This window comes from Schistocerca gregaria, chromosome 3 (assembly GCF_023897955.1).
Source record: "Schistocerca gregaria isolate iqSchGreg1 chromosome 3, iqSchGreg1.2, whole genome shotgun sequence".
NCBI lineage: Eukaryota > Metazoa > Arthropoda > Insecta > Orthoptera > Acrididae > Schistocerca > Schistocerca gregaria.
Window position 1 is genome coordinate 154,420,522 of NC_064922.1, and position 23,264 is coordinate 154,443,785.

Consider the following 23,264-nt stretch of genomic DNA (forward strand, 5'->3'; position numbering starts at 1 on the left):
TGCGCATCGGAAGAAATTAACTAACTCCAAGGATGACCTCCACACGGTGACCATAATTACGATATTCGCATTGTGAAAAGTCATCTGGGGACTGCATTATTGACTCGAGACGCATTTCGTGTGTTCCATCGTCGACTGGAGGATTCAAGGAATACAGCAAACTATAAATTGCGCATAGGAAGAAATTAACTCGAATCAGAGGAGGACCTCGACACGGTGACCATAGCCACGATATTCGCATCGTGAACAGTCATCTGGGTCTTCATTATTGAGTCGCGACGCTTTTTGTGTGTTCCATCTTCGCCTGGAGGTTTCAACGAATACAGTAAACTGTAAATTGCGCATCGGAAGCAATTAACTCGACTCCGAGGAGGACCTCAACACGATGACTATATCCACGATATTCGCATCGTGAAAAGTCATCTGAGGACTGCATCATTGAATCACGACGCATTTTGTGTGTTCCATCGTCGACTGGAGGATTCGAGAAATACAGTAAACTGTAAATTCCGCATCGGAAGCAATTAACGTGACTCCAAGGAAGATCTCCACACGGTGACCATAGCCACGATATTCGCATCATGAAAAGACACCTGCGGACTGCGTTATAGACTCGAGATGCATTTTGTGTGTTCCATCGTCGCCTGGAGGATTCGAGAAATACAGTAAACTGTAAATTGCGCATCGGAAGCAATTAACTTGACTCCGAGGAGGACCTCCACACGGTGACCATAGTCACGACTTTCGCATCGTGAGAAGTCTTCTGGGGATTGCATTATTGACTCGCGACGCTTTTTGTGGGTTCCATCGTCGACTGGAGGATTCGAGGAATACAGTAAAATGTAAATTCCGCAACGGAAGCAATTAACGTGACTCCGAGGAAGATCTCCACACGGTGACCATAGCCACGATATTCGCATCATGAAAAGTCATCTGCGGACTGCGTTATTGACTCGGGACGCATTTTGTGTGTTCCATCGTCGACTGGAGGATTCGAGGAATACAGTAAACTGTAAATTGCGCATCGGAAGCAATTAACTTCACTCCGAGGAGGACCTCCACACGGTGACTATAGTCACGACTTTCGCATCGGGAGAAGTCTTCTGGGGATTGCATTATTGACTCGCAACGCATTTTGTGTGTTCCATCGTCGACTGGAGGATTCAAGGAATACAGTAAATTGTAAATTGCGCATCGGAAGAAATTAACTTGACTCCAAGGATGACCTCCACACGGTGACCATACTTATGATATTCGCATCGTGAAAAGTCATCTGGGGACTGCATCATTGACTCGGGCCGCTTTTTGTGGGTTCCATCTTTGACTGCAGGATTCAAGGAATATAGTAAACTTTAAATTGTGCATCGGAAGAAATTAACTTGACTCCGAGGTGGACCTAAACACGGTGACCATAGCCACGATATTCGCATCGTGAAAAGTCATCTGTGGGCTGCATTATTGACTCGCGACGATTTTGTATACTCATCGTCGACCCGAGAATTCAAGAAACACAGTAAAGTGTAAATTGCGCATCGGAAGAATTTAACTTGACTCTGAGGAGGATCTCCACACGGTGACCGTAGCTACGATATGTGCATTGTGAAAAGTCATCTGGGGACTGCATTATTGACTCGCGACGCATTTTGTGTGTTCCATCGTCGACTGGAGGATTCAAGGAAAACAGTAAACTGTAAATAGCGCATCGGAAGCAATTAACTTGACTCCGAGGAGGACCTCCACACGGTGACCATAGCCACGACTTTCGCATCGTGAAAAGTCATCTGGGGACTGCAATATTGACTCGCGACGCATTTTGTGTGTTCCGTCGTCGACTGGAGGATTCAAGGAATACAGTTAACTGTAAATTGCGCATCGGGAGCAATTAACATGACTCCGAGGAGGACCTCCACACGGTGACCATAGCCACGATATTCGCATCGTGAAAAGTAATGTATTGACTGCATTATTGACTCGCGACGCATTTTGTGTGTTCCATCGTCGACTGGAGGATTCGAGGAATACAGTAAAATGTAAATTGGGCATCAGAAGAAATTAACTTGTCTCCGAGGAGGACTTCCACACGGTGACCATAGCCACGAATTTCAAATCGTGAAAAGTCATCTAGGGATTGCAATAATGACTCGCGACGCATTTTGTGTGTTCCGTCGTCGACTGGAGGATTCAAGGAATACAGAAAACTGTAAATTGCGCATCGGGAGCAATTAACATGACTCCGAGGAGGACCTCCACACGGTGACCATACTTACGATATTCGCATCGTGAAAAGTCATCTGGGGACTGCATTATTGACTCGCGACGCTTTTTGTGGGTTCCATCTTTGACTAGAGGATTCAAGGAATATAGTAATCTTTAAATTGTGCATCGGAAGAAATTAACTTGACTCCGAGAAGGACCTAAACACGGTGACCATAGCCACGATATTCGCATCATGAAAAGTCAGTCATCTGGGGACTGCACTATTGACTTGCGACGTATTTTGTGTGTTCCATCGTCTGGAGGATTCAAGGAATACAGTAAACTATAAATTGCGCATAGGAAGCAATTACCTTGACTTCGAGGAGAACCTCCACACGGTGACAATAGCCACGATATTCTCATCGTGAAAAGTGATCTGGGAACTGCATTATTGACTCGCGATGCGTTTTGTGTGTTCCATCGTAGACTGCAGGATTCAAGGAATACTGTAAACTGTAAATTGCGCATCGGAAGAAATTAACTTGACTCTGAGGAGCATCTCCACACGGTGACCGTAGCTACGATATTTGCATTGTGAAAACTCTTCTGGAGACTGCATTATTGACCGCGACGCATTTTGAGTGTTCAATCGTCGACTGGAGGATTCAAGGAATACAGTAAACTAAAAATTGTGCATCCTAAGCAATTAACTTGTCTCTGAGGATGACCTCCACACGGCGAACATAGCCACGATATTCGCATCGTGAAAAATCATCTGGGGACTGCATTATTGATTCGCGATGCGTTTTGTAAGTTCCATCGTCGACTGGAGGATTCAAGGAATACAGTAAACTGTAAATTGCGCATCGGAAGAAATTAACTTGGCTTCAAGGATGACCTCCACACGGTGACCATACTTACGATATTCGCATCATGAAAAGTCATCTGGGGACTGCATTATTGACTCGCGACGCTTTTTGTGTGTTCCATCGCTGGCTGGAGGATTGAAGGAATATAGTAAATTGTAAATTGCGCATCAGAAGCAATTAACTTGACTCTGAGGAGGACCTCCACACGGTGACCAGAGCCACGATATTCGCATCATGAAAAGTCATCTGTGGACTGCATTATTGACTCGCGACGCATATTGTGTGTTCCATCGTCGACTGGAGGATTCAAGGAATACAGTAAACTGTAAATTGCGCATCGCAAGCAATTAACTTGACTCTGAGGAGGATCTCCACACGGTGACCATAGCCACGACTTTCGCATCGTGAAAAGTAAACTAGGGACTGCATTATTGACTCGCGACGCATTTTGTGTGTTCCGTCGTCGACTGCAGGATTCAAGGAATACTGTAAACTGTAAATTGCGGACCGGAAGCAATTAACTTGACTCTGAGGAGGATCTCCACACGGTGACCATAGCTACGATATTAGCATCGTGAAAAATCATCTGAGGACAGCATAATTGACTCGGGACGCATTTTGATTGTTCGATCGTCGTCTGGAGGATTCGAGAAATACAGTAAACTGTAAATTGCGCATCGGAAGCAATTACCTTGACTCCGAGAAGGACCATCACACGGTGACCATAGACTCGATATTCGCATCGTGAAAAGTCATCTGTGGATTGCATTAATGATTCGCGATGCGATTTGCATGTTCCATCGTCGACTGGAGGATTCAAGGAATACAGTAAACTGTAAATTGCGCATCGGAAGAAATTAACTTCACTCCAAGGATGACCCCACACGGTGACCATACTTACGACATTCGCATCGTGAAAAGTCATCTGGGGACTGCATTATTGACTCGCGACGCATTTTGTGTGTTCCATCGTTGACTGGATGATTCAAGGAATATAGTAAACTTTAAATTGTGCATCGGAAGAAATTAACTTGACTCCCAGGAAGACCTAAACACGGTGAACCTAGCCAAGATATTAGCATCGTGAAAAGTCATCTGGGGACTGAATTATTGACTCACGACGCATTTTGTGTGTTCCATCGTCGACTGGAGGGTTCAACGGAATACACTAAACTGAAACTTGCGCATAGGAAGAATTTAACTTGACTCCGAGGAATACATCCGCTTGGTGATAATAGCCACGATATTCGCATCGTGAAATCTCATCTGGGGACTGCATTATTGACTCGTGACGCATTTTGTGTGTTCCATCGTTGACTGGACGATTCAAGGAATATAGTAAACTTTAAATTGCGCATCGGCAGCAATTAACTTGATTCTGAGGAAGACCTCCACACATTGACCATAGCCACGATATTCACATCGTGAAAAGTGATCTGGGGACTGCTTTATTGACACGTGACGCATTTTGAGTGTTCCATCGTCGACTGGAGGCTTCAAGGAATACAGTAAACTGTAAATTTCGCATCGGAAGCATTTAACTTGACTCCGAGGAGGACCTCCACACATTGATCGTAGCCATGATATTCACACCGTGAAAAGTCATCTACGGTCTGAATTATTGACTCGTGACGCATTCAGTGTTTTCCATCGTCGACGGGATTATTCAAGGAATACAGTAAACTGTAAATTCCGCATTGGAAGCAAATAACTCGACTCCGAGGAGGACCTCCACACGGTGACCATAGCCACGATATTCGCATCGTGAAAACTCATCTGGGGACTGCTTTATTGACACGTGACGCATTTTGAGTGTTCCATCGTCGACTGGAGGCTTCAAGGAATACAGTAAACTGTAAATTGCGCATCGGAAGCAGTTAACTTTCTTCCGAGGGGAACCTCCACACGGTGACCATCACCACGATATTCGCATCGTGAAAAGTCATCTGCGGACTTCATTATTGACTCGCGATGCGTTTTCTGTGTTCAATCGTCGACTGGAGGATTCAAGGAATACAGTAAACTGTAAATTGCGCATCGGAAGCAGTTAACTTTCTTCCGAGGAGGACCTCCACACGGTGACCATCGCCACGATATTCGCATCGTGAAAAGTCATCTGCGGACTTCATTATTGACTCGCGATGCGTTTTCTGCGTTCAATCGTCGACTGGAGGATTCAAGGAATACAGTAAACTGTAAATTTCGCATCGGAAGCTATTAACTTGACTCTGAGGGTGACGTCCACATGGTGACAATAGCCACGAGATTCGCATTATGAAAAGTCATCTGCGGACTACGTTATAGATTCATGACGCTTTTTGTGTGTTCCATCGTTGACTGGAGGATTCAAGGAATATAGTAAACATTAAATTGCGCATCGGAAGCAATGAACTTGAATCTGAGGAGGACCTCCACACGTGACCATAGCCACGATATTCGCATCGTGAAATGTCATCTGGGGACTGCATTATTGACTCGCAACGCATTTTGTGTGTTCCATCGTCGCCTGGAGGATTCAAGGAATACAGTAAACTGTAACTTGCGCATCATAAGCATGTAACTTGACTCCGAGGAATACCTCCGCACAGTGACCATAGCCACGATATTCGCATCGTAAAAACTCATCTGGGGACTGCATTATTGACTCGCGACGCATTTTGAGTGTTCCATCGTCGACTGGAGGATTCAAGGAATACAGTAAACTGTAAATGTCGCATCGGAAGCTATTAACTTGACTCTGAGGGTGACCTCCACACAGTGACCATAGCCACGATATTCGCATCATGAAAAGACATCTGCGGACTACGTTATAGACTCGTGACGCATTTTGTGTGTTCCATCGTCGACTGGAGGATGCGACGAATACAGTAAACCGTAAATTGCGCATCGGACCAAATTAATTGAGTCCGTGGAGGACCTCCACACGTTTACCATAGCCACAATATTCGCATCGTGAAAAGGCATCTGGGAACTGCATTATTGACTCGCGATGCATTTTGTGTGTTGTTTCGTCAGCTGGAGGATTCAAGGAATACAGTAAACTGTAAATTGTGCATCGGAAGCAATTAACTTCACTACGAGGAGAACCTCCACACGGTGACCATAGCCACAATTTCCGCACCGTGAAAAGTAATCTGGGGACTGCATTATTGACTCGCGACGCACTTTGTGTGTTCCCTCGCCGGCTGGAGGTTACAAGGAATAAAGTAAACTGTAAATTGCGCATCGGAAGCAATTAACTTGACAGTGAGGGTGACCTCCACACGGTGACCATAGCCACGATATCTGCATCGCGAAAAGTCAACTGTGGGCTGCATTATTGACTCGCGACGCATTTTGAGTGTTCCATCGTCGAGTGGAGGATTCAAGGAATACAGTAAACCGTAAATTGTGCATTGGAAGCAATTACCTGGTCTCCAAAGATGACCTCCACACGGTGACCTTAACCTCGATATTCGCATCGTGAAATGTCATCTGGTGACTGCATTATTCATTCGCGATGCGTTTTGTAAGTTCCATCGTCGACTGGAGGATTCAAGGAATACAGTAAACTGTAAATTGCGCATCGGAAGAAATTAACTTGACTCCAAGGATGACCTCCACACGGTGACCATACTTACGATTTCGCATCGTGAAAAGTCTTCTGGGGACTACATTATTAACTCGCGATGCGTTTCGTACGTTCCATCGTCGACTGGAGGATTCAAGGAATACAGTAAACTGTAAATTTTGCATCGGAAGAAATTAACTTGACTCTGAGGAGGATCTCTACACGGTGACCATAGCTACGATATTCGCATCGTGAAAAGTCAACTGGGGAGTGCATTATTGACTCACGACGCATTTTGAGTGTCCCATTGTCGGCTGGAGGATTCAAGGGATACATTAAACTGTAAATTGTGCATCGGAAGCAATTAACTTGTCTCCGAGGATGACCTCCACACGGTGACCATAGCCTCGATATTCGCATCGTGAAATGTCATCTGGGGACTGCATTATTGACTCGCGACGCATTTTGAGTGTTCCATCGTCGACTGGAGGATTCAAGGAATACAGTAAACTGTAAATTGCGCATCGGAAGCAATTAACTTGATTCCGAGAAAGACCTCCACACATTGACATAGCCACGATATTCACATCGTGAAAAGTCATCTTGGGACTGCTTATTTGACATGTGACGCATTTTGAGTGTTCCATCGTCGACTGGAGGCTTCAAGGAATACAGTAAACTGTAAATTGTGCATCGGAAGCAATTAACTTGACTCCGAGGAGAACCTCCACACGGTGACCATAGCCACAATTTTCGCACCGTGAAAAGTAATCTGAGGACTGCATTATTGACTCGCGGCGCATTTTGTGTGTTGCCTCGCCGGCTGGAGGTTACAAGGAATACAGTAAACTGTAATTTGCGCATCGGAAGCAATTAACTTGTTTCCGAGGAAGACCTCCAAGCATTGAACATTGCCACGATATTCACATCGTGAAAAGTCATCTGGGGACCGCTTTATTCACACGTGGCGCATTTTGAGTGTTCCATCGTCGACTGGAGGCTTCAAGGAATGAAGTAAACTGTAAATTGCGCACCGGAGCAGTTAACTTGACTCCGACGAGGAAGTCCACACGATGACCATAGCCACGATATTCGCATCGTTAAAAGTCATCTGGGGACTGCATTATTGACCCGCGACGCATTTTGTGTGTTCCATCGTCGACTGGAGGATTCAAGGAATACAGTAAACTGTAAATTGCGCATCGGAAGCAATTAACTTGACTCCGAGGAGGACCTCCACACAGTGACCATAGCCTCGAAATTCGCATCGTCGAAAGTCATCTGGGGAATGCATTATTGACTCGCGACGCATTTTGTGTGGTCCATCGTCGACTGGAGGATACAAGGAATACAATAAATAGTAAATTGCGCGTCGGAAGCAATTAACTTGACTCCGAGGAGAACCTCCAGACGGTGACCATAGCCACGATATTCGCATCGTGAAAAGTCATCTGCGGACTGCATTATTGAGTCGCGACGCATTTTGCGTGTTCCATCGTCGACTGGAGGATTCAAGGAGTACAGTAAAGTGTAAATTGCGCATCGGAATAAATTAACTTGTCTCCAACGATGACCTCCACACGGTGACCATACTTACGATATACCCATCGTGAAAAGTCATCTGGGGACTGCATTATTGAGTTGCGACGCATTTTGTGTGTTCCATCATTGACTGGAGGATTCAAGGAATATAGTAAACTTTAAATTGTGCATCGGAAGAAATTAACTTGAATCCAAGGAGGACCTAAACACGGTGACCGTAGCCAAGATATTCGCACCGTGAAAAGTCATCTGGGGACTGCATTATTGACTCGCAATGCATTTTGTGTGTTTCATCGTCGACTGGAGGATCAAGGAATACAGTAAACTGTAACTTTCGCATCGGAAGCATTTAACTTGACTCCGAGGAATACCTCAGCACTGTGACAATAGCCACGATATTCGCATCGTGAAAACTGATCTGGGCACTGCATTATTGACTCACGACGCATTTTGGCTGTTCCATCATCGACTGGAGTATTCAAGAAATACAGTAAACTGTAAATTGCGCATCGCAAACAATTAACTTGATTCCGAGGGAGATCTCCACACATTGACCATTGCCACGATATTCACATCGTGAAAAGTCATCTGGGGACTGCTTTATTGACACGTGACGCATTTTGAGTGTTCAATCGTCGACTGGAGGCTTCAACGAATACAGTAAACTGTAAATTGCGCGTCGGAAGCAGTTACCTGACTCCGAGGAGGACCTCCACACGATGACCATAGACACGATATTCGCATCGTTAAAAGTCATCTGGGGACTGCATTATTGACTCGCGACGCATTTTGTGTGTCCCATCGTCGACTGGAGGATTCAAGGAATACAGTAAACTGTAAATTTCGCTTCGGAAGCTATTAACTTGACTCTGAGGGTGACCTCCACACAGTGACCATAGCCACGATATTCACATCATGAAAAGACATCTGCGGACTACGTTATAGACTAGTGACGCATTTTGTGTGTTCCATCGTCGACTGGAGGATGCGAGGAATACAGTAAACTGTAAATTGCGCATCGGACCCAATTAATTGAGTCCGTGGAGGACCTCCACACGTTTACCATAGCCACGATTTTCGCATCGTGAAAAGGCATCTGGGAACTGCATTATTGACTCGTGATGCATTTTGTGTGTTCTTTCGTCAGCTGGAGGATTCAAGGAATACAGTAAACTGTAAATTGTGCATCGGAAGCAATTAACTTGACTCCGAGGAGAACCTCCACATGGTGACCATAGCCACAATTTTCGCACCGTGAAAAGTAATCTGGGGACTGCATTATTGACTCGCGGCGCATTTTGTGTGTTCCCTCGCCAGCTGGAGGTTACAAGGAATACAGTAAACAGTAAATTCCGCATCGGAAGCAATTAACTTGACTCTGAGGGTGACCTCAACACGGTGACCATAGCCAAGATATCTGCATCGCGAAAAGTCATCTGTGGGCTGCATTATTGACTCGCGACGCATTTTGAGTGTTCCATCGTCGAGTGGAGGATTCAAGGAATACAGTAAACCGTAAATTGTGCATTGGAAGCAATTACATGGTCTCCAAAGATGACCTCCACACGGTGACCTTAACCTCGATATTCGCATCGTGAAATGTCATCTGGTGACTGCATTATTCATTCGCTATGCGTTTTGTAAGTTCCATCGTCGACTGGAGGATTCAAGGAATACAGTAAACTGTAAATTGCGCATCGGAAGCAGTTAACTTTCTTCCGAGGAGGACCTCCACACGGTGACCATCGCCACGATATTCGCATCGTGAAAAGTCATCTGCGGACTTCATTATTGACTCGCGATGCGTTTTCTGCGTTCAATCGTCGACTGGAGGATTCAAGGAATACAGTAAACTGTAAATTTCGCATCGGAAGCTATTAACTTGACTCTGAGGGTGACGTCCACATGGTGACAATAGCCACGAGATTCGCATCATGAAAAGTCATCTGCGGACTACGTTATAGACTCATGACGCTTTTTGTGTGTTCCATCGTTGACTGGAGGATTCAAGGAATATAGTAAACATTAAATTGCGCATCGGAAGCAATTAACTTGAATCTGAGGAGGACCTCCACACGTGACCATAGCCACGATATTCGCATCGTGAAATGTCATCTGGGGACTGCATTATTGACTCGCAACGCATTTTGTGTGTTCCATCGTCGCCTGGAGGATTCAAGGAATACAGTAAACTGTAACTTGCGCATCGGAAGCATGTAACTTGACTCCGAGGAATACCTCCGCACAGTGACCATAGCCATGATATTCGCATCGTAAAAACTCATCTGGGGACTGCATTATTGACTCGCGACGCATTTTGAGTGTTCCATCGTCGACTGGAGGATTCAAGGAATACAATAAACTGTAAATGTCGCATCGGAAGCTATTAACTTGACTCTGAGGGTGACCTCCACACAGTGACCATAGCCAAGATACTCGCATCATGAAAAGACATCTGCGGACTACGTTATAGACTTGTGACGCGTTTTGTGTGTTCCATCGTCGACTGGAGGATGCGACGAATACAGTAAACCGTAAATTGCGCATCGGACCAAATTAATTGAGACCGTGGAGGACCTCCACACGATGACCATAGCCACGATATTCGCATCGTTAAAAGTCATCTGGAGACTGCATTATTGACTCGCGACGCATTTTGTGTGTCCCATCGTCGACTGGAGGATTCAAGGAATACAGTAAACTGTAAATTTCGCTTCGGAAGCTATTAACTTGACTCTGAGGGTGACCTCCACACAGTGACCATTGCCACGATATTCACATCATGAAAAGACATCTGCGGACTACGTTATAGACTCGTGACGCATTTTGTGTGTTCCATCGTCGACTGGAGGATGCGACGAATACAGTAAACCGTAAATTGCGCATCGGACCAAATTAATTGAGTCCGTGGAGGACCTCCACACGTTTACCATAGCCACGATATTCGCATCGTGAAAAGGCATCTGGGAACTGCATTATTGACTCGCGATGCATTTTGTGTGTTGTTTCGTCAGCTGGAGGATTCAAGGAATACAGTAAACTGTAAATTGTGCATCGGAAGCAATTAACTTCACTACGAGGAGAACCTCCACACGGTGACCATAGCCACAATTTTCGCACCGTGAAAAGTAATCTGGGGACTGCATTATTGACTCGCGACGCATTTTGTGTGTTCCCTCGCCGGCTGGAGGTTACAAGGAATAAAGTAAACTGTAAATTGCGCATCGGAAGCAATTAACATGACAGTGAGGGTGACCTCCACACGGTGACCATAGCCACGATATCTGCATCGCGAAAAGTCAACTGTGGGCTCCATTATTGACTCGCGACGCATTTTGAGTGTTCCATCGTCGAGTGGAGGATTCAAAGAATACAGTAAACCGTAAATTGTGCATTGGAAACAATTACCTGGTCTCCAAAGATGACCTCCTCACGGTGACCTTAACCTCGATATTCGCATCGTGAAATGTCATCTGGGGACTGCATTATTGACTCGCGACGCATTTTGAGTGTTCCATCGTCGACTGGAGGATTCAAGGAATACAGTAAACTGTAAATTGCGCATCGGAAGAAATTAACTTGACTCCAAGGATGACCTCCACACGGTGACCATACTTACGATTTCGCATCGTGAAAAGTCTTCTGGGGACTACATTAATAACTCGCGATGCGTTTCGTATGTTCCATCGTCGACTGGAGGATTCAAGGAATACAGTAAACTGTAAATTGCGCATCGGACCCAATTAATTGAGTCCGTGGAGGACCTCCACACGTTTACCATAGCCACGATATTCGCATCGTGAAAAGGCATCTGGGAACTGCATTATTGACTCGTGATGCATTTAGTGTGTTCTTTCGTCAGCTGGAGGATTCAAGGAATTCAGTAAACTGTAAATTGTGCATCGGAAGCAATTAACTTGATTCCGAGGAGAACCTCCACATGGTGACCATAGCCACAATTTTCGCACCGTGAAAAGTAATCTGGGGACTGCATTATTGACTCGCGGCGCATTTTGTGTGTTCCCTCGCCAGCTGGAGGTTACAAGGAATACAGTAAACTGTAAATTCCGCATCGGAAGCAATTAACTTGACTCTGAGGGTGACCTCAACACGGTGACCATAGCCACGATATCTGCATCGCGAAAAGTCATCTGTGGGCTGCATTATTGACTCGCGACGCATTTTGAGTGTTCCATCGTTGAGTGGAGGATTCAAGGAATACAGTAAACTGTAAATTGTGCATTGGAAGCAATTACATGGTCTCCAAAGATGACCTCCACACGGTGACCTTAACCTCGATATTCGCATCGTGAAATGTCATCTGGTGACTGCATTATTCATTCGCTATGCGTTTTGTAAGTTCCAATGTCGACTGGAGGATTCAAGGAATACAGTAAACTGTAAATTGCGCATCGGAAGAAATTAACTTGACTCCAAGGATGACCTCCACACGGTGACCATAGCTATGATATTTGCATCGTGAAAAGTCAACTGGGGAGTGCATTATTGACTCACGACGCATTTTGAGTGTTCCATTGTCGGCTGGAGAATTCAAGGGATACATTAAACTGTAAATTGTGCATCGGAAACAATTAACTTGTCTCCGAGGATGACCTCCACACGGTGACCATAGCCTCGATATTCGCATCGTGAAATGTCATCTGGGGACTGCATTATTGACTCGCGACGCATTTTGAGTGTTCCATCGTCGACTGGAGGATTCAAGGATTACAGTAAACTGTAAATTGCGCATCGGAAGCAGTTAACTTGATTCCGAGGAAGACCTCCAAACATTGAACATAGCCACGATATTCACATCGTGAAAAGTCATCTGGGAACTGCTTTATTGACACGTGACGCATTTTGAGTGTTCCATCGTCGAATGGAGGCTTCAAGGAATACAGTAAACTGTAAATAGCGCATCGGAAGCAATTAACTTGATTCCGAGAAAGACCTCCACACATTGACATAGCCACGATATTCACATCGTGGAAAGTCATCTTGGGACTGCTTATTTGACACGTGACGCATTTTGAGTGTTCCATCGTCGACTGGAGGCTTCAAGGAATACAGTAAACTGTAAATTGTGCATCGCAAGCAATTAACTTGACTCCGAGGAGAACCTCCACACGGTGACCATAGCCACAATTTTCGCACCGTGAAAAGTAATCTGAGGACTGCATTATTGACTCGCGGCGCATTTTGTGTGTTGCCTCGCCAGCTGGAGGTTACAAGGAATACAGTAAACTCTAATTTGCGCATCGGAAGCAATTAACTTGTTTCGAGGAAGACCTCCAAGCATTGAACATTGCCACGATATTCACATCGTGAAAAGTCATCTGGGGAACGCTTTATTCACACGTGACGCATTTTGAGTGTTCCATCGTCGACTGGAGCCTTCAACGAATACAGTAAACTGTAAATTGCGCGTCGGAAGCTGTTAACTTGACTCCGAGGAGGAAGTCCACACGATGACCATAGCCACGATATTCGCATCGTTAAAAGTCATCTGGGGACTGCATTATTGACCCGCGACGCATTTTGTGTGTTCCATCGTCGACTGGAGGATTCAAGGAATACAGTAAACTGTAAATTGCGCATCGGAAGCAATTAACTTGACTCCGAGGAGGACCTCCACACAGTGACCATAGCCTCGACATTCGCATCGTCGAAAGTCATCTGGGAATGCATTATTGACTCGCGACGCATTTTGTGTGGTCCATCGTCGACTGGAGGATTCAGGGAATACTATAAATAGTAAATTGCGCGTCGGAAGCAATTAACTTGACTCCGAGGAGAACCTCCAGATGGTGACCATAGCCACGATATTCGCATCGTGAAAAGTCATCTGCGGACTGCATTATTGAGTCGCGACGCATTTTTCGTGTTCCATCGTCGACTGGAGGATTCAAGGAGTACAGTATAGTGTAAATTGCGCATCGGAATAAGTTAACTTGTCTCCAAGGATGACCTCCACACGGTGACCATACTTACGATATACCCATCGTGAAAAGTCATCTGGGGACTGCATTATTGAGTTGCGACGCATTTTGTGTGTTCCATCGTTGACTGGAGGATTCAAGGAATATAGTAAACTTTAAATTGTGCATCGGAAGAAATTAACTTGAATCCAAGGAGGACCTAAACACAGTGACCATAGCCAAGATATTCGCACCGTGAAACGTCATCTGGGGACTGCATTATTGACTCGCAATGCATTTTGTGTGTTTCATCGTCGACTGGAGGATCAAGGAATACAGTAAACTGTAACTTGCGCATCGGAAGCATTTAACTTGACTCCGAGGAATACCTCCGCACGGTGACAATAGCCACGATATTCGTATCGTGAAAACTCATCTGGGCACTGCATTATTGACTCCCGACGCATTTTGGCTCTTCCATCATCGACTGGAGTCTTCAAGGAATACAGTAAACTGTAAATTGCGCATCGCAAACAATTAACTTGATTCCGAGGGAGATCTCCACACATTGACCATTGCCACGATATTCACATCGTGAAAAGTCATCTGGGGACTGCATTATTGACTCGCGACGCATTTTGTGTGTCCCATCGTCGACTGGAGGGTTCAAGGAATACAGTAAACTGTAAATTTCGCTTCGGAAGCTATTAACTTGACTCTGAGGGTGACTTCCACACAGTGACCATAGCCACGATATTCGCATCATGAAAAGACATCTGCGGACTACGTTATAGGCTCGTGACGCATTTTGTGTGTTCCATCGTCGACTGGAGGATGCGAGGAATACAGTAAACTGTAAATTGCGCATCGGACCCAATTAATTGAGTCCGTGGAGGACCTCCACACGTTTACCATAGCCACGATATTCGCATCGTGAAAAGGCATCTGGGAATTGCATTATTGACTCGTGATGCATTTTGTGTGTTCTTTCGTCAGCTGGAGGATTCAAGGAATAAAGTAAACTGTAAATTGTGCATCGGAAGCAATTAACTTGACTCCGAGGAGAACCTCCACATGGTGACCATAGCCACAATTTTCGCACCGTGAAAAGTAATCTGGCGACTGCATTATTGACTCGCGGCGCATTTTGTGTGTTCCCTCGCCGGCTGGAGGTTACAAGGAATACAGTAAACTGTAAATTCCGCATCGGAAGCAATTAACTTGACTCTGAGGGTGACCTCAACACGGTGACCATAGCCACGATATCTGCATCGCGAAAAGTCATCTGTGGGCTGCATTATTGACTAGCGACCCATTTTGAGTGTTCCATCGTCGAGTGGAGGATTCAAGGAATACAGTAAACTGTAAATTGTTCATTGGATGCAATTACCTGGTCTCCAAAGATGACCTCCACACGGTGACCATAACCTCGTTATTCGCATCGTGAAATGTCATCTGGGGACTGCATTATTGATTCGCGATGCGTTTTGTAAGTTCCATCGTCGACTGGAGGATTCAAGGAATACAGTAAACTGTAAATTGCGCATCGGAAGAAATTAACTTGACTCCAAGGATGACCTCCACACGGTGACCATACTTACGATTTCGCATCGTGAAAAGTCTTCTGGGGACTGCATTATTGACTCGCGACGCATTTTGTGTGTTCCATCGCTGATTGGAGGAATCAAGGAATATAGTAACCTTTAAAGTGTGCATCGGATGAAATTAACTTGACTCCGAAGAGGACCTAAACACGGTGACATTAACCAAGATATTCGCATCGTGAAAAGTCATCTGGGGACTGCATCAATGACTCCCGACGCATTTTGTGTGTTCCATCGTCGACTAGAGGATTCGAGGAATACATTAAACTGTAAGTTGCGCATTGGAAGCATGTAACTTGACTCCGAGGAATACCTCCGCACAGTGACCATAGCCACGATATTCTCATCGAGAAAACTCATCTGGGGACTGCATTGTTGACTCGCGACGCATTTTGAGTGATCCATCGTCGACTGGAGGATTCAAGGAATACAGTAAACTGTAAATTGCCCATAGGAAGCAATTAACTTGACTCCGAGGAGAACCTCCACACGGTGACCATAGCCACAATATTCGCATCGTGAAAAGTCATCTGCAGACTGCATTATTGAGTCGCGACGCATTTTGCGTGTTCCATCGTCGACTGGAGGATTCAAGGAGTACACTAAACTGTAAATTGCGGATCGGAATAAATTAACTTGTCTCCAAGGATGACCTCCACACGGTGACCATACTTACGATATTCGCATCGTGAAAAGTCATCTGGGGACTGCATTATTGAGTTGCGACGCATTTTGTGTGTTCCATCATTGACTGGAGGATTCAAGGAATATAGTAAACTTTAAATTGTGCATCGGAAGAAATTAACTTGAATCCGTTTAGGACCTAAACACGGTGACCGTAGCCAAGATATTCGCACCGTGAAAAGTCATCTGGGACTGCATTATTGACTCGCGATGCATTTTGTGTGTTCCATCGTCGACTGGAGGATTCAAGGAATACAGTAAACTGTAAATTGCGCATCGGAAGCAATTAACTTCACTCCGGGGAGGACCTCAACACGGTGACCATAGCCACGATATTCGCATCGTGAAAGTCATCTGATGATATCATTGTTGACTGGCGACGAATTTTGTGCGTTCCATCGTCGACTGGAGGATTCAAGGAATACAGTAAATAAAAAACGGCATCGGACGCAATTAACTTGACTCCGAGGAGTACCTGAACACGGTCTCCATAGCCACGATATTCGCATCGTGAAAGGGAATCTGGGGACTGCATTATTGACTCGCGACTTATCTTGTGTGTTCTATCGTCGACTGCAGGATTCAAGGAATACAGTAAACTATAAATTGCGCATAGGAAGCAATTAACTTGAATCTGAGGAGGACCTCTACACGGTGACCATAGCCACGATATTCGAATCGTGAAAAGTCATCTCGTTCTGCATTATTGACTCGCGACGCTTTTTGTGTGTTGCATCTGGGACTGGAGGATTCAAGGAATACAGTAAACTGTAAATTGCACATCGGAAGATATTAACATGACTCCGAGGAGGACCTCCACACGGTGACCATAGCCAAGTTATTCGCATCGTGAAAAGTCATCTGCGGACTGCGTTATTGACTCGCGACGCAGCGTGTGTGTCCGATCGTCGACTGGAGGATTAGAGGAATACAATAACATATAAATTGCGCATCGGATGCTATTAACTTGACTCCGAGCAGGACCTGCATACGTTTACCATAGCCACGATATTCGCAACGTGATAAGGAATCTGGGGACTGCATTATTGACTCGCGACTCATTTTGTGTGTTCTATCGTCGACTGCAGGATTCAAGGAATACAGTAAACTGTAAATTGCGCATCGGAAGCAATTAACTTTACTCTGAGGTGGACCTCAACACGATGACGTCATCCACGATATTCAGATCGTGAATATTCATCTGGGGACTGAATTATTGAGTCGCGACGCATTTTGGGTGTTCCATCGTCGACTGGAGGATTCAATTAATACAGTAAACTGTAAATTGCGCAACGGAAGCAGTTAACTTGACTCCGGGGAGGACCTCAACACGGTGACCATAGCCACGATATTCGAATTGTGAAAAGTCATCTGCGGACTGCATTATTGACTCGCATCGCATTTTGTGTGTTCCATCGTCGACTGGAGGATTCAAGGAATACAGTAAACTGTAAATTCCGCATCGCAAGCAATTAACGTGACTCCGAGGATGATCTCCACACAGTGACCATAGCCACGATATTCGCATCATAAAAAGTCATCTGCAGTTGACTTGGGACGCATTTTGTGTGTTTCATCGTCGACTGGAGGATTCAAGGATTACAGTAAACTGTAAATTGCGCATCGGAAGAAATTAACTGGACTCCGAGGAGTACCTCCACACAGCGACCATAGCCTCGACATTCGCATTGTCGAAAGTCATCTGGGGAATGCATTATTGACTCGCGACGCATTTTCTGTGTTCCATCGTCGACTGGAGGATTCAAGGAATACAGTGAACTGTAAATTGCGCAACGGAAGCAGTTAACTTGACTCCGAGGAGGACTTCCGCACGGTGACCATAGCTACGATATTCGCATCGTTATAAGTCATCTGGATACTGCATTATTGACTCGTGACACATTTAGTGTGTTCCATCGTCGACTGGAGGATTCAAGGAATTCAGAAAACTGTAACTTGCACATCGGAAGCAAATAACATGACTCCGAGGAGGACCTCCATACGTTTACCATAGCCACGATATTCGCAACGTGAAAAGGAATCTGGGGACTGCATTATTGACTCGCGACTCATTTTGTGTGTTCTATCGTCGACTGCAGGATTCAAGGAATACAGTCAACTGTAAATTGCGCATCGGAAGCAATTAACTTTACTCTGAGGTGGACATCAACACGATGACGTCATCCACGATATTCAGATCGTGAATATTCATCTGGGGACTGAATTATTGAGTCGCGACGCATTTTGGGTGTTCCATCGTCGACTGGAGGATTCAAGGAATACAGTAGTGTAAATTGCGCAACGGAAGCAGTTAACTTGACTCCGGGGAGGACCTCAACACGGTGACCATAGCCACGATATTCGAATTGTGAAAAGTCATTTGCGGACTGCATTATTGACTCGCATCGCATTTTGTGTGTTCCATCGTCGACTGGAGGATTCAAGGAATACGGTAAACTGTAAATTCCGCATCGCAAGCTATTAACTTGACTCTGAGCAGGACCTCAACACGGTGACCATAGCCACGATATTCGCATCGTGAAAGTCATCTGATGATATCATTGTTGACTGGCGACGAATTTTGTGCGTTCCATCGTCGACTGGAGGATTCAAGGAATACAGTAAATAAAAAACGGCATCGGACGCAATTAACTTGACTCCGAGGAGTACCTGAACACGGTCTCCATAGCCACGATATTCGCATCGTGAAAAGGAATCTGGGGACTGCATTATTGACTCGCGACTTATCTTGTGTGTTCTATCGTCGACTGCAGGATTCAAGGAATACAGTAAACTATAAATTGCGCATAGGAAGCAATTAACTTGAATCTGAGGAGGACCTCTACACGGTGACCATAGCCACGATATTCGAATCGTGAAAAGTCATCTCGTTCTGCATTATTGACTCGCGACGCTTTTTGTGTGTTGCATCTCGGACTGGAGGATTCAAGGAATACAGTAAACTGTAAATTGCACATCGGAAGATATTAACATGACTCCGAGGAGGACCTCCACACGGTGACCATAGCCAAGTTATTCGCATCGTGAAAAGTCATCTGAGGACTGCGTTATTGACTCGCGACGCAGCGTGTGTGTCCGATCGTCGACTGGAGGATTAGAGGAATACAATAACATATAAATTGCGCATCGGATGCTATTAACTTGACTCCGAGGGGGACCTGCATACGTTTACCATAGCAACGATATTCGCAACATGAAAAGGCAACTGGTGACTGCATTATTGACTCGCGACTCATTTTGTGTGTTCTATCGTCGATTGGAGGATTCAAGGAATACAGTAAACTGTAAATTGCGCATCGAAATCAATTAACTTAAGTCCGGGGAGGACCTCAACACGGTGACCATAGCCACGATATTCGAATTGTTAAAAGTCATCTGCGGACTGCATTATTGACTCACAACGCATTTTGTGTGTTCCATCGTCGACTGGAGGATTCAAGGAATACAGTAAACTGTAAATTCCGCATCGCAAGCAATTAACGTGACTCCGAGGATGATCTCCATACGGTTACCACAGCCACGATATTCGCATCATGAAAAGTCATCTGCAGACTGTGTTATTGACTTGGGACGCATTTTGTGTGTTTCATCGTCGACTGGATAATTCAAGGAATACAGTAAACTGTAAATTCCGCATCGGAAGCAATTAACGTGATTTCGAGGAAGATCTCTACACGGTGACCATAGCCACGATATTCGCATCTTGAAAAGTCACCTACGGACTGCGTTATTGGCTCGGGACGCATTTTGTGTGTGCCATCGTCGACTGGAGGATTCGAGGAATACAGTAAACTATAAATTGCGCATTGGAGGCAATTAATTTGACTCCGTGGAGGACCTTTACACGTTTACCATAGCCACGATATTCGCATCGTGAAAAGGCATCTGTGAACTGCATTATTGACTCGCGATGCATTTTGTGTGTTCTATCGTCAGCTGGAGGATTCAAGGAGTACAGTAAACTGTAAATTGTGCATCGGAAGCAATTAACTTGACTCCGAGGAAGACCTCCACACGGTGACCATAGCCACGATATTCGCATCGTGAAAAGTCATCTACGGAATTCATTATTGAGGCGCGACGCATTTTGCGTGTTCCATCGTCGACTGGAGTATTCAAGGAATACAGTAAACTGTAAATTGCGCATCGGAAGCAATCAACTTGACCCCAAGGAGGACCTCCACACGTTTACCAGAGCCACGATATTATCATCGTGAAAAGGCATCTGGGGACTGTATTATTGACTCGCGACTTATTTTGTGTGTTCTATCGTCGACTGGAGGGTTCAAGGAATACAGTAAACTGTAAACTGCGCATCAGAAGCAATTAACTTGACTCCGAGGAGGACCTCAACGCGGTGACTATATCCACGATATTCTCATCGTGAAAATTCATCTGGGGACTGCATTATTGAGTCGCGACGCATTTAGAGTGTTCCATCGTCGACTTTAGGATTCAAGGAATATAGTAAACTGTAAATTGCGCATCGGAAGCAATTAACTTGACTCCGAGGAGGACCTCCACACAGTGACCATAGCTATGTTATTCGCATCGTGAAAAGTCATCTGCGGACTGCGTTATTGACTCGCGACGCATTTTGTGTGTTCCATCGTCGGCTGGAGGATTAGACGAATACAATATCATGTAAATTGCGCATCGGATGCAATTAACTTCACTCCGAGGAGGACCTATACACGTTTACCGTATCCACGATATACGCAACGTGAAAAGGCATCTGGGGGCTGCATTATTGACTCCCGACTTATTTTGTGTGTTCTATCGTCGACTGGAGGATTCAAAGAATACAGTAAACTGTAAATTGCGCATCAGAAGCAATTAACTTGACTCCGAGGAGGACCTCAACACGGTGACTATATCCACGATATTCTCATCGTGAAAATTCATCTGGGGACTGCATTATTGAGTCGCGACGCATTTTGAGTTTTCCATCGTCGACTGGAGGATTCAAGGAATACAGTAAACTGAAAATTGCGCATCGGAAGCAATTAACTTGACTCCGGGGAGACCCTCAACACGGCTACCATAGCCACGATATTAGAATTGTGAAAAGACATCTGCGGACTGCATTATTGACTCGCAAAGCATTTTCTGTGTTTCATCGTTGACTGGAGGATTCAAGGAATACAGTAAACTGTAAATTGCGCATTTGGAAGCAATTAACTTGACTCCGGGGAGGACTTCCACACAGTGACCATAACCTCGACACTCGCATCGTCGAAAGTCATCTGGGGAATGCATTATTAACTCGCGACGCATTTTCTGTGTTCCATCGTCGACTGGAGGATTCAAGGAATACAGTAAACTGTAAATTGCGCATCGGAAACTATTAACTTGACTCTGAGCAGGACTTCCACACGGTGACCATAGCCACGATATTCGCACCGTGAAAGTCATCTGATGACATCATTGTTGACTGGCGACGAATTTTGTGTGTTCCATCGTCGACTGGATTATTCAAGGAATAAAGTAAATAAAAAATTGCGCATCGGAAGCAATTAACTTGACTCCGAGGAGGACCTCCACACGGTCTTCATAGCCACGATATTCGCATCGTGAAAGTTATCTGGGGACATCATTGTTGACTCGCGACGCATTTTGTGTGTTCCATCGTCGATTGGAGGATTCAAGGAATACATTAAACCGTAAATTGCGCATAGGAACCAGTTAACTTGACTCCGAGGAGGACTTCCACACGGTGACCATAGCTACGATATTCGCTGCGTGAAAGTCATCTGGGGACATCATTGTTGACTCGTAACGCATTTTCTGTGTTCCATCGTCGATTGGAGGATTCAAGGAATACATTAAACCGTAAATTGCGCATCGGAAGCAGTTAACTTGACCCCGAGGAGGACCTCCACACGGTCTTCATAGCCACGATATTCGCATCGTGAAAAGTAATCTGGTTCTGCGTTATTGACTCGCGAAGCTTTTTGTGTGTTCCATCTTGGACTGGAGGATTCAAGGAATACAGTAATCTGTAAATTGCACATCGGAAGCAATTAACATGACTCCGAGGAGAACCTCCACACGGTGACCATAGCCACGTTATTCGCATCGTGAAAAGTCATCTGCGGACTGCATTATTGACTCGCGACGCATTGTGTGTGTTCCATCGCCGACTGGAGGATTAGAGGAATACAATAACATGTAAATTGCGCATCGGATGCTATTAACTTGACTCCGAGGAGGACCTCTATACATTTACCATAGCAACGATATTCGCAACATGAAAAGGCAACTGGTGACTGCATTATTGACTCGCGACTCATTTTGTGTGTTCTATCGTCGACTGGAGGATTCAAGGAATACAGTAAACTGTAAATTGCGCATCGAAATCAATTAACTTAAGTCCGGGGAGGACCTCAACACGGTGACCATAGCCACGATATTCGAATTGTTAAAAGTCATCTGCGGACTGCATTATTCACTCACAACGCATTTTGTGTGTTCCATCGTCGACTGGAGGATTCAAGGAATACAGTAAACTGTAAATTCCGCATCGCAAGCAATTAACGTGACTCCGAGGATGATCTCCATACGGTTACCACAGCCACGATATTCGCATCATGAAAAGTCATCTGCAGACTGTGTTATTGACTTGGGACGCATTTTGTGTGTTTCATCGTCGACTGGATAATTCAAGGAATACAGTAAACTGTAAATTCCGCATCGGAAGCAATTAACGTGATTTCGAGGAAGATCTCTACACGGTGACCATAGCCACGATATTCGCATCTTGAAAAGTCACCTACGGACTGCGTTATTGGCTCGGGACGCATTTTGTGTGTTCCATCGTCGACTGGAGGATTCGAGGAATACAGTAAACTATAAATTGCGCATTGGAGGCAATTAA